The following is a 12,927-nucleotide window of genomic DNA, read 5'->3' as shown; positions in this document are numbered from 1 at the left end:
TGTTAATTAAAACATAACAAGTATTCATAGACATGTTCATAACAACAACAACAAAAAAAATTAAAGGATAGGGAACTAGAATCAAATCTGATGTTTCTCTAAAGCTTGAGTAGTTTGCTCCACTCCTCCTTCTCTGCTTGTTCTTGTTGGACCAAGACTTCTACAAGAACTTGAAGGCTGATACCAATGGAGGTTGAAGGGCTCTTTTCAAATAGGGGAAATCAACAAGGGAGCGGAAGAGAAAATGAAGAACAAAGGAAGGGGTTTTGAAGAGAGAAAGTGAGAGAGAAGTGTGAAGAATGAAGGGGTGAGAGGTGTGTTGAAGTGAGTAGCAAATGGGGTATTTATAGGTGGGATTAGCTGCTAAAAATAAATAAAAAAAAATCAGCAGTCATAGACCCCCTTGGCCGGCCACACATGTGGCAATTTTGAATATTTAAAACTTGCTAAATTTAGCTAGGGGCAAATCTACAAAAGCTCGATAAATAGAGGGGTTTGAATGAAATTTTAAGGAAACATAAAGGGCTTATTTGCAAGTCAAATAATCAACTAATTTAAGCTGATTGGGTCAGCATGTTGGACGATTTTGGGCGGCCCATGTGCTCGGTTGGATCAGTCTTTCAGTTTAGCACAATTGGACCTTTTTTTCATAATTTAATTAATAATAATTATTTAACCCAAATAAATTAGATTAAAATTAAAATTAATTATATTATGTATTAATACTCATCAATTGGACTGTCTTCGGTGAAGAAATTAATTCGCCTCGATGCTTCAAAAATTGCTTCCAGGTTTTACAATTCTGGTAGTGTTTGCCGAGCCAATTTTCACCCTTTGTGCAAATCTGTCGAAATTAAATCAAAATTTATGAAAATTTATTATAATATTAATTAAAATTCAATATGTTAATAAGTTAAGTACAATTTAATTATTTTATAATTATATTATATTTTTCGACAAAAATTACTCCGAATTGTATGAATTTGAGTTAAAAAAGGCATGAAAAAGTCTATATATTTTTGTGTTTCCACACCCCCAAACTTAATTCATTGCTCATCCCAAGTAATGCACAAATTGGAAAGAATTTATTGGAAACACCTTTGAAAAATTCCTTCAGAAAACATTCTTCTCAAAATTATGAATTTATCATACTTATACTCAAGAACAAAAATTTTGAGATTTATGCTACTTAAGTATACATATCATTCAAATTAATCTCAATAATTATTATGATAACAAAAATAGACTAAATGCTTTCTTAATAAAGGCATCTTAAACCCCTACCAATACAATTTTATTCTCTTATTTAAGATTAAGCTACAATCATTAAGTTTAATTTATGCCTTCATATGTTGAACATAGAAATTTCTCTCCACTAGTGTAGGTAACACAGAAACTTGAATCAGTAGGTATTTTAAACTGGTTGTAAAGTGACTAGGCTAGGGGTAGGAACAGGATAGATAAATTTAGGCTAAAAACCCTAGACTCAGCTTGAATCGGACCTTTGGAATAATTACCGTCAATACACCAACTTATTTTTCTTTCACATGCTCTTTTGTAAATCTATTTCTTTGGGGTACATATGCTCTCTCCTTTTTTTTATCACAAGCATTTTATTGTATGTAAATCAATTTTTTTTGATCATTTGATACTTCTTTTCAACTCCCCCAAACTTATTTTCAAATAATATTCTGAATAGTACTGAGTCTAGTGTTTATGACAACTTAAAGATAATTAAGAGAAAAGTGATGGCTAAAAATTGCTTAAAGATAATTAAGAGAAAAGTGATGGCTAAAAATTGCAAAGGTTCAAATAAAACTAGGTCATATAGTATCAAAGTTGGGTTTCAAGGGATAAAAATTCATCAAGGTTGACTTGAAAGGCTCAATCGGTCCAAACAAAAGTTTGCCTAAATCATTTTCAATATTCCATGCTTCCTAGGATTTTTCCTTAAGAAATTACTAAGTCAATTCTAGAGACTTAAACTTTCATCCATGTCTAGCTCTCCTAAAGAATTAAAAATTCTATGGTATGATTTGCAAACTTTATTAAGAGTAACGTTATGTCATATTTCAACTAAAACAAGAATTACTAAGATAATAGTACTTTATTTATACTAGAAGTTAGCATAATTAACAAAAATTCAAATTTTTGAACAAAAATATAACTTGATCATTATTATAAGAATAATGTATCTTGAAAAACAATTTCAATTTTTGGTCCCCCTACTTAGGATGAACAATGTTCTCATTGTTAAAAATAATAGAGAAAATGAAAATATTGAAGTGAATAGATACTGTACACCAGGTAGGATTCCAGAAAAAGGAGGTGAGTCAAGTTTGACTGCTTAAATACCAACCTCTTCCTAGACAGATCCAATCCTAGACATGTACATATCTATTGTCACATTTCTTATTTTATAAATTCTTCAATTTTATTAATGATTTCAACCTCTTGATTTATTATGCGAGAAATAGAAATATCCTAAGAAATAAAATAAAACAAAGTAGAGACAAGATCCCCCTTTTTATTTATTTGCAGACCCCTTAGAATCCAATTGCCTCGTTCCTTCCTTAACATTGGAGTCCATGGTTTGAGTATAAAGTCTAGAAATTCAAGCACAAAAACAAACGGGTTATGAAATATATATATTTTAAATGTATCTCTGATTGAGTAATCCTGCACTTTTTAGTATCTCCAGTAAGGTTGTTGCTGCAACTGTATATGTTGCAGCATAGCCATTACTTCAAATTGTTCACTTCGTGAAATGATGCTAGATGAAGGAACTCTCAGCATCGGCCTTAGAAAATAAGTTAAGGGTGGTTTCAATTTCGAGCAGGTGGTTGAGTAGTCGATGGTAAGGTTTAAAGTTGAAAAAGGTGGCAGTTTTAAGGATAGTTTAGGTGTGGTAGTTGGTGACTTTGAATGAAGGTGTTCGGGGTTGTGATTCAGGGAGTTAAGGGCTGCGACATTAAAGGGTTAAGTGAGATGCACTATTAGGCTACTTAGGACTGGCGGTAGAGCAAGGTAAGGGCTATAGGTTTGTGTGGAAAAGGGTTGAATATTTTCGTTCCTAGTAGTGTCTTAAGCCTAATGGTAGCTACTTTTTGGATCCTAAGCTCCTGTACTCAAAGTAAACTAAAACAAACTCAAAGAAAATAGTGTTTGGGTTAAAAGTTGATCCTTTATTTAACAAAACAAATATTTAAATTCTTCAAGCTACTTAGAAATTTTTTTTTTTAAAAATTACATTAAATTAAACTCCCAGGAAAGATTGGAGGGGTCATAGATGGTCTTTCTTAAGTCCCAATCTCCTAGATAGAGTTTTAATTAATGTAATGAACCAAAGAAAATTTTATCTAAGTCTACCATTTTATTCAAATGAGAGGAAAAACTAAAAATATAAAATAACGATAGAGAAAGTGAAGAGAACTCCCTCCATTTTATTTTAGTATTGACATTGACCATGTGTAACACCCCTTACCCGTATCCGATGCCAGAATAGGGTACGAGGTATTACTGGACTTGAGTACTTGTAATCATTTAAAATCGAGACATAAATTTTCATCAATTTTAAACATTTCAAACATATTCAAGACTATCTACATTAAATGACTTTATACAATAGAGACCTTCAAATAACATGGGTCGGTATTTTAGGCCAACTCCTAGCAACTTAATAATAATTAAACGAGTCCCCATACATGCCAAAGACTTAAAAATACTTTAAAACCATTATATATCGATCAATAGTTTGATAGTGTGATTTAACCTCCGGTGACCTCTAACTCGAGCTAACATCTGCGACACTATAAAAAAAAGGAAAGGAAGGGAGTAAGCATTATAGCTTAGTAAGTAAATATGTAAATATTAATAAACAACACATTATCATACATTAAACAAAGTCACAATATGTTCCTGAAACATTACCATCACAAACACACATACTTTCACTATTACAATTATAAACAGGTTCAAAATAAGCTATCTAGCAGAGTACCAGCAGCAAAATTATTTATTTCTGGAACTACAAAACTCCAAATTACAAACCATTAATTTTCCTTGAAACTAGATTTACGTATATTCTTATCATAAAATTTTCAGAATTTTTGGTCTAGCCAATTAGTACAGTTTATTCATTGAACTTACCCTTGTTTCATTGTTCAACTGCCTTGACCACTCTTCACTACAAATAAATTTTCTCTTCGTACAGAACTCATATTGTAACACCCCGTACCCGAGACCATTGCCGGAGTCGAACACGAGGTGTTAACGGACTTAATTCACTTATTTATACACAGTTCATTTTAAAATTTCCAGACAAGCTAGCTAACTGCATCACAGTCACTTTAAAAATCATATCTCGAGTTCCAAAACTCGAAAACTGATTCCGTAAATTTTCCCTAAAACTAGAATCATATATCCATCTACAAATTTTTTTCTAGAATTTTTGGTTGGGCCAATTAGTACAGTTTATTAGTTAAATTCTCCCCTGTTACAGGGTTCGACTACTCTGACCTTCATGCATTGCGACTTAGATATCTCCCTGTACAGGGCTTCAATACTTATGCCGTTTTTTTCTAATGAAACTAGACTCGAAGAGGAATTTGTACATATAAAGCATGACTTCTAATTATCTCTGGTTAATTTATAGTGAATTTCCAAAGTCAGAATAGGGGATCCAGAAATCGCTCTGGCCCTGTTTCACGAAAACTTAAACATCCCTTAAAATACAGCTCATATGGTCGTTTCGTTTCGTTTCGACTCATCAAGGTTCGATTCCATAATTTATTCGCTATTTAATTCCATTCCTACTATTTTTAGTGATTTTTCAAATTCACATCACTGCTGCTGTCAGCATCTGTTTTTAAGGTAGACTATACCTATTTCATGATTTTCCATGGATCAACTAGCCATTTGTCGTACATAACACTAAAATGATCGTGATTAACCATTCCAATGGCTAATCGTTACCAAGCATTTCCATACCACTCAATGAACAATATACAAAATGATTATAATGCTATGCTAAAGATATATAAGCCATTTTCGCATGGCTATCCAAATTTATACAATACCAAAAGGTACATGACCAACAACAAAAGGGCAGTCCTATACATGCCATTTTCAGAGTTCAACTAAAAGAGTACCAAAAGGGCTTTGATAGTGTGGACGACTTCAACTTCGACAATCCTGAGTCCGATAGCTGACGAACCAAAATCTATAAAACAGAGAATCAAAGAAACGGAATAAGCATTTAATGCTTAGTAAGTTTTGAATAATGAAATTAATTCGGCTAAGGTATAACATTCATATGGCTAAATGAATAACTTCATAAATGCACATTCTCATAATTATACTTACTTCACGCTTCAATCAATATATTCATACACAAGGTATCAAACCTAACTAAAGGCCGAAAATTCGTTAATCAATTGAACGAATACTATTTAAAACGAATCGAACTTTCCGATGTATATACGAAACATACCTTATCGTTTGGAATTTTGTGAGCGTATTAATTGAAATTATTACAGCAAGATCGCTCACTTCCAAACCCAAGTATCTTCGGGATTTAGCCGAATATAACAACTCGCACAAATGCCTTCGGGTCTTAGCCCGGATATAATCACTAGCATAAATGCCTTTGGGACATAGCCCGTATATAGCAACTCGCACGAATGCCTTTGGATCTTAGTCCGGTTATCATCCAAATAATCATGCGCATATGTACACAAATCATAACACATTTTTATTTCGTTTCCATTACTAGGACTCAGACACAAGGCACTTATCTACCATTACCATTTTCGGCTCATTAGATACATACAAAGAGCATGGTTTTGATTCGCTATATAACATGATCTAATCGAATCATAATCTAAGTTCCATTACTCAAAAACTTACCTCGGATGTTGTCGAGCAACTTCAACGGCTATTCGATCACTTTTTCCTTTCCATTATCCAACTTTGATCCTCTAAGCTCTTGAGCTAAATCAAACAATTTGCTTCCCAATCAAACACAATCACATGGCATCCATATATATTTTAGAACCATTCTTAACATACTACTCATTTACAAAACAAAACACTCATATCACATTTATAAAACTACAAGCCGAATATACCTATACTTACCTCACTTAAACATCAACCCTCAATTCATGTACATTCTCAAATAGAGTAATCCTTACTTGAACTATTAGCCAACTTCATCAAATGAACAATTTTACTTAAAGTGCCATATATATATATCTACATAAGTGCTTAGATACCATGTTTCCAACAATTATTTCCTAGCTTAGTAGCCGAACCAATATTTAATAACAAACTCCTCTTTGATTAAATATATATATTCGGCAAGGACATGATAATTTATACTACATCAATTTTAAGCACATAAATTACTCAAACATAACCAAATTCACATTCGGTCTTGGCACATAATAAGGTAGCCGATTCTTTACCCTTAGCACCCAATGCTCACATATGATTATTTGTATAGTTCAAACACTCATCTACCATCGTTCATCTAAATTTAACACGAAACAACAACCATATATCTCTTCCATTTTCTACCATGGCCAAATGCTCTAGCTACCACACCGTTTCAAATTTTGCCATGGGTTAAGCAAAGAACTTAATGACTAACTCACAAATGCTAAAAAGAAAATCCAAGAATCATCAATCCACCATCACATGTATCATTACAAAGCTTCACACTTAGCATGCTAATGAAATCAACACAAATCCACTTTAGCCGACACTTAACTCATACAAAACCTATCTTCAAACCATAAAATAGGTAGAATTTAACTAATCATCCAAATGGTGCATAAGTTTTTTTTCTTTTCAAGAATGGCATTGAACTTACCTTCCTCTTGCTATCCACCTTGGCCGAATTTCTTCCCTAAAGATTTTCTTCCTCCTCTTTCTCTAGTCACGGCAATGGGGGAGTAAGGGTGAGACAACTTTGGTTTCTCCTCCCACTCACCTCATGGTTTATCATTCTTAATTCACTATTTTATTTTCTAAACTAATAATGCTAATAGAAAATTCATATTATCATCAATGACCCATCCATGGCCGGCCACTACTCATTATAATTGGAAATTTGACATGCAAACCCATCATTCTTATAACATGCATTAATTGATCCTTATAGATTAACCTGTCACATTTTAAAGTGTCACACATAAGTCCTATTAGCTGAATTCACATGCAATCGACTAAATCTAAGCTTAAAACTTTCACACATTCATATTCACACATTTTAGACAATAAATATCATATTCAAATACTTCGGTGATTAGGTTTAGCGGTCCCGAAACCGCTTTCCGACTAGGGTCAATTTAGGGCTGTCACACATATGATGTTATAGTTTATTAAATTTGAAACTAGACTCATTAAGGATTTTAAAAATATAAATTATATCCCATAATTATATGTTTACAATTTTCAATGATTTTTCAAAGTCAGAATAGGGGATCACGTAGTCATTCTGAACCAGTCTCACAGAAACTTAAATATCTCAGAATATAGAATTCCTTTGCTTGCTCTGTTTCTGTTATATGAAAATAGACTCATTAAGCTTTAATTTGATATCTCATTCAGTCTCTGATTCAATTTCTACTATTTTTGGTAAATTTTTAGATTCTCATCACTACAACTATCCAGAACAGTTTTATTGTTAATTCTGATCTTTCACACTTCAATTGTATTCATCACTTACACATAACAATCTTTCCGATTTCCGATCACATATCAAGCATATTACTCATAGATTACACACGTATATACTTACACTTATCTACACAAAGTCATACACAATTTCATTTAATCAATTTCCCGGTTGAACACTTCAGAATAATAACAGATACGCGATGGTATCGCACACAGTCCACCTTTAAAATCGAAACTCTCTTGTACACATAGTGGCCTTCACTTAGCACCACTCATGTGACCTAGCTTGATTGTACACATAATTTTGGCTCTCTTGTACACATGGTGTACACATAGTATCACCCATGTGACCTAGCCACTTTATCTCGTAGCTCTCTTGTTTACATGGTGTTCTTCACCTGGAACCACACATGCAACCTAGCTACATCTATCTCTTAGCTCTCTTGTCTACATGGTGTACACATAGTATCACCCATGCGACCTAGCTACCTCATAATATCTCGTAGCTCTCTTATACACATGGTATACATCCCGTATTACACATGTGACCTAGCTACATACCATCTATATCTTTCGATTCCGAAGGTTCAAACAGGAAGTATCTCACTTTCTAATACTTTATTCCATTCTTCCAATAGTCAATTATGATTCAAAAATCAGCTACAATACATAAAATATGCTGAAATATAAAAACGTAATAAAAATAATGTATTATTTACATACAAACTTACATACTTTCTCATTTCCATGTCGAATTAATATTGAACATTTAAATCATCATAATTATACTTACTTTCAACACCTCGGCAATCATAGTAAATATATTAATTTTACATTGAAACATGCATAAATTAATGCTTATTATACATATGAACTTACCTAGATACTAAAACGACCATTTTACCAACTTTTCTGATTTTCGATTTTTCTCCCATTCTAGGTTCAAATATCATTTTCTGGGATCTAAAACATCATATTTTACTTATTTAATTAATGTACTATTCAAAACAGTCCTTAACTCAAACTTTGGCAAAATTACAATTTTGCCTCTAAACTTTTGCATATTTACACTTTTTCCCCTAGGCTCGGGAATTAAAATTCATCCCTTATTCTCATGTTTAATGACATGATGATCAATTTTCTCTTCTATGGCAACATCAAATTCTCACTCTAACACATAGTTATGAACAATAACAACTTTTACCGATTAAGCCGTTTTACTTATTTTTGCTTAAAATCGCTTAGCAAAAGTTGTTTAACATAATTTTAGCCTTCATATTCTACCATAAAACATAAAAATAAACACATTTCACCTATGGGTATTTTTCCAAATATGAACCCTAGCTTAAATTATTGCTAGAATAAGCTTAATTAAGTTACCGGGATTCCAAAAACATAAAGAACTTGAAAAACGGGGCTAGAACGAACTTACTATTGAGCTTGGAAAGCTTGAAAACCCTAGCCATGGCTTCCCCCATGCTAATTTCGGCCTCCATGAAAAAGATGAGTCAATTTTGGCTTTATTTTCCCTTTTTATTTCTTTTAATTACCAAATGACTAAAATGCCCTTAAGGCCTTTCTTTAAAATTTTGTCCTATTCATGCCCATTTTTGTCCAAATGAAATATAATGGTCTAATTCCATTTAAGGACCTCCTCTTTAAAACTCCATGTCAATCAAGTACTCATGAATTAGAACACATATTTTGCAACTTTTGCAATTTAGTCCTAAAAGTCCAATTAAGCACTTTATCAGTAAAATTTCTTAACGATATTTTTACAAAATATTTTAATCAATAAATAAACCTTAAAACTTAATTGGAATAAATTTTTGACTTTGAATTCGTGGTTCTAAAACCATCGTTCCGTTTAGGCCTTAAATTGGGCTGTGACAGCGACTTCTGTAAATAGGCCCTAATAGGCAAATTAAACATGCAATCTATAAAATTTCTTATCAATACTCTAGCACATGCATCTAATCACTTGGAAAATCATAAAAAAATTAATCGAAATAAACTTTTCTATCTCAAATTTGTGGTTTCGCAACCACTATTCCATTTAGGCCCTATTTCAAGATGTTACACCATGGCAGTGTCGAATAGCCATTTGTCATACCAACCATAGCCATCTATGAAGTAATCATATTCTTTCCCATCAAATCTATCTAACATCTTATTAGGGAAAGAAATCCCGGAATGATCTTTCCTGGTGGCCTTGTTTAACTTCCTATAATTCCTAATTCTCCAACCCTTGACTCGAATATATGAAATAATCCATGCAGTACCCTTCTTGTTCCTTACCAAAATCACAAGTGCCTTTTCTTCTTGATTTTGGTGAACTCAACTGAAATAATGACAGGTAAAGTCGAAGACAAACCCAAATAGTCATATTTCAAATGCGAAGACAAAATTTGCAATTCCAATTCAGCTGGCTCTTCAATCAACGACTTTGATTGTGTCTACTCCTGAGATGATAACTCTAATGATTCAAGTGGGACTTCTTGAGTGAATTCCCTCGAATTAGCTTCTAACCAAGCTAACCATTACTTGTCTTCATCATCACTTAGCGAATCCTCCAGTAGAATATGTTCTAACGGATTATCTAAACAATTGAGCTCTTATCCTGTATAAGCTAGTGAGTCCATCTTGGAAATAATAGAGCAGCTTTCAACTATATCTGGGGATTTAGCAGCATCCAAGTCATTAAAAATCACCTCATCATCAAATATTTCTTTCAACTGAGTATCCTTTTGCTACTTCTTGAATCGTTGAGGATATGGCAGTGGTGGAATCATAGCTTTAACTGGACAACTCTTCTGTAGAAAATTTTCTACATCTGACAAGGGTGTTAGATAATCAGAACTAACTAGTTTAGAGTTTACCTCATCAAGGATCACCGAATCTGAATTCTGTGATACAACAGTTTTAACACTCGGTTAAACTTCCTCTTTGTCTTGAGCTACAACAGGCTCATCTTGAACCTCATCCACCTTAGGCTCCAATATCTTTCCACTTGGCAAAGTGACTACTTTGCAATGTTCTTTGCCCAAGATTCTTGGATTTTCAGTATCGCTTAGCAAAGCTCCTTGGGATTTATTTCAAAGTTCATTAGTTAACTGACCTATTTGATTCTCTAGATTTCTTAAAATGGTATCATTTTTTGATATGTATGCCTTTACCAGATTCTCAAGATCACTTGAAGATTTAGTTGGTGGGGGTTGTTGCACTTGTTGAGAATATCATGGCATATAATTTGGTCGAAAAGAGTCACTATGGTCTACCCATTGATTACTCTATGGAGAAATTAGATGGTTCTACCATAAAGAGTTGTAAGAATTGGATTGCAAACCATTCCAATTCTGATTTCCCACGTAATATTCTAACTCTTGATTCGATGGGCAATTTTCAAAGAAATGAGCATCTTCAGAGTATTCTGAAGAAATATTATTGAACTGGTTCGGTTGCTGACCTATCAGATTACCATTGAAGCCATTAAAAGTTATGTTCTTAAGCATAGAAGACATAGAGGATACCTGGGCTACCAAAGAAGTAAGTGTGTCCACTTCATGTACTCCTGCTACTCATTTTTTTTTAGGCTGCTCGGTTTGTTAGCCACTGATAGTTATTGTTGGCAATTCTTTCAATAATCTTATAAGCATCATTATAAGACTTAGAAAGATGGGCTCTTTTTGCTGAAGCATCCACCATCATTCTAGTATGAATATTAAGACCAATATAAATAGTCTCAATTTGAACACAGTAAGGAATGTCGTGATGATGGCACTTTCGTAATAACTCCTTGAACCATTCCTATGCATCATACAAAGATTATTCATCAAGTTGCTTAAATAAAGTGATTTCATTTTGGATCTTCACGATTAAAGATGGAGGGAAATATTTCATTAAGAAATGTTCAACTAACTCTTGCCATGTACTTATGGAACCAGACGGTAGGGAGTTCAACCACGCTCATGCTCTATCACCCAGACTAGTTTAAATGAGTCACTTACTTCCATTAATAGCTAAAGATGAATATGTAGAACTTCAGTAGGAATCCCACTAAATTGACTCATATTTTGCAACATTTGGAACACAACTGGCTTCAGCTCAAATTGTTGTGCCTCGATTTCGGTTCTTCTAATACCCGAATTGAGCTCGTTGAGTATAGGAATGGCATATTGTCAAATGACGCAATTTTTGTCATCAGCAACAATGATTGGATTGTGAGTATTATAAGTGAATGTTCCTCCTGGATTTTTGTTTTGATTTTCAAAAATCATCTTTTCGGCCCTTCTTTTGTTTGCTTATCTTCTCTTTTGTTTGAAAGTACTTTCAATTTTAGGGTCTACAAGGAGTAAGTTAATAATTTGATCAATACTCATAAACGCCTGAAACAAACACAAAAAAATGGAATTAAAATTTAACAAAAAAAATATACCAAAATGCAAAATTAACAATTTCACAGATAATGTCTTTTAAAACACTCCTTGACAACGGCGCCAAAAACTCGAAACAATAGAAATGTGCAAGTGTACACAATCACAACAAGTAATAAAGTGACAAGTAATAAAACTCTTTTACTACCTTTGGGAAGAGATCATTAGGATGGAGACAGAAGATGCCCCCCCATGCTTTTCAAAAACTGTTGATATGGCCTTCGTATACCCTATAAAGGAGCATCCTGAAAAATGAATCCTTTTCCCATGCAGAATGGTCATTCGGTAATATTTTTGTGGTATTTTTCTTCAACCAGTTTATTGAAGAAGGTGCATGGAGAGGCAGAGATCAAAGTAGAAGCTATTTGGGAAGCCATAGAAGAGAATATAGAAACCTGGAAAACGAAAAAAGGCCTAAATGAATGAGTAATGAAATAGCTTGAGTCTCAGTGCATCTTTAAGAACACTCTGCTACCTGAATGAATTGTATACCTTCAAAAATAGTCTTAAATTCTGTCACGGATTGTAACACCCTAAACCCGATACCGTCGCCAGAGTCGAGCACGAGGTGTTAACGGACTTAATTCATTAATTAAGTAGCTCAAACATTTTATTTTAGAACTTCCAAACAAGCTAGCTAACTGCATCACAGTCGCTTAAAAATTATTATCTCAAGTTACGAAACTCGAAATCCAATTCTGTAAATTTTCCCTAAAATTAGCCTCATATATTTATCAACTTAAATTTTTCTAGAATTTTTGGTTGGCCCAACTAGTACAGTTTATTAGTTAAAGTATCCCCTGTTTCAAGG

The 12,927-nt window shown here is 33.3% G+C and overlaps 1 non-coding gene across 1 annotated transcript; it reads left to right on the top strand.

The window, feature by feature from the left end:
• The first annotated feature begins 11,446 nt into the window (after positions 1 to 11,446).
• Positions 11,447 to 11,553, top strand: LOC121208849 (small nucleolar RNA R71). Its single transcript, XR_005903973.1, has one exon. It is a non-coding gene; the product is annotated as a small nucleolar RNA R71 (small nucleolar RNA).
• The last annotated feature ends 1,374 nt before the right edge of the window (positions 11,554 to 12,927 follow it).

Source organism: Gossypium hirsutum, chromosome A10 (genome assembly GCF_007990345.1).
Source record: "Gossypium hirsutum isolate 1008001.06 chromosome A10, Gossypium_hirsutum_v2.1, whole genome shotgun sequence".
NCBI classification, from domain to species: Eukaryota; Viridiplantae; Streptophyta; class Magnoliopsida; order Malvales; family Malvaceae; genus Gossypium; species Gossypium hirsutum.
This window is presented reverse-complemented; position numbering and strand designations above follow the sequence as displayed.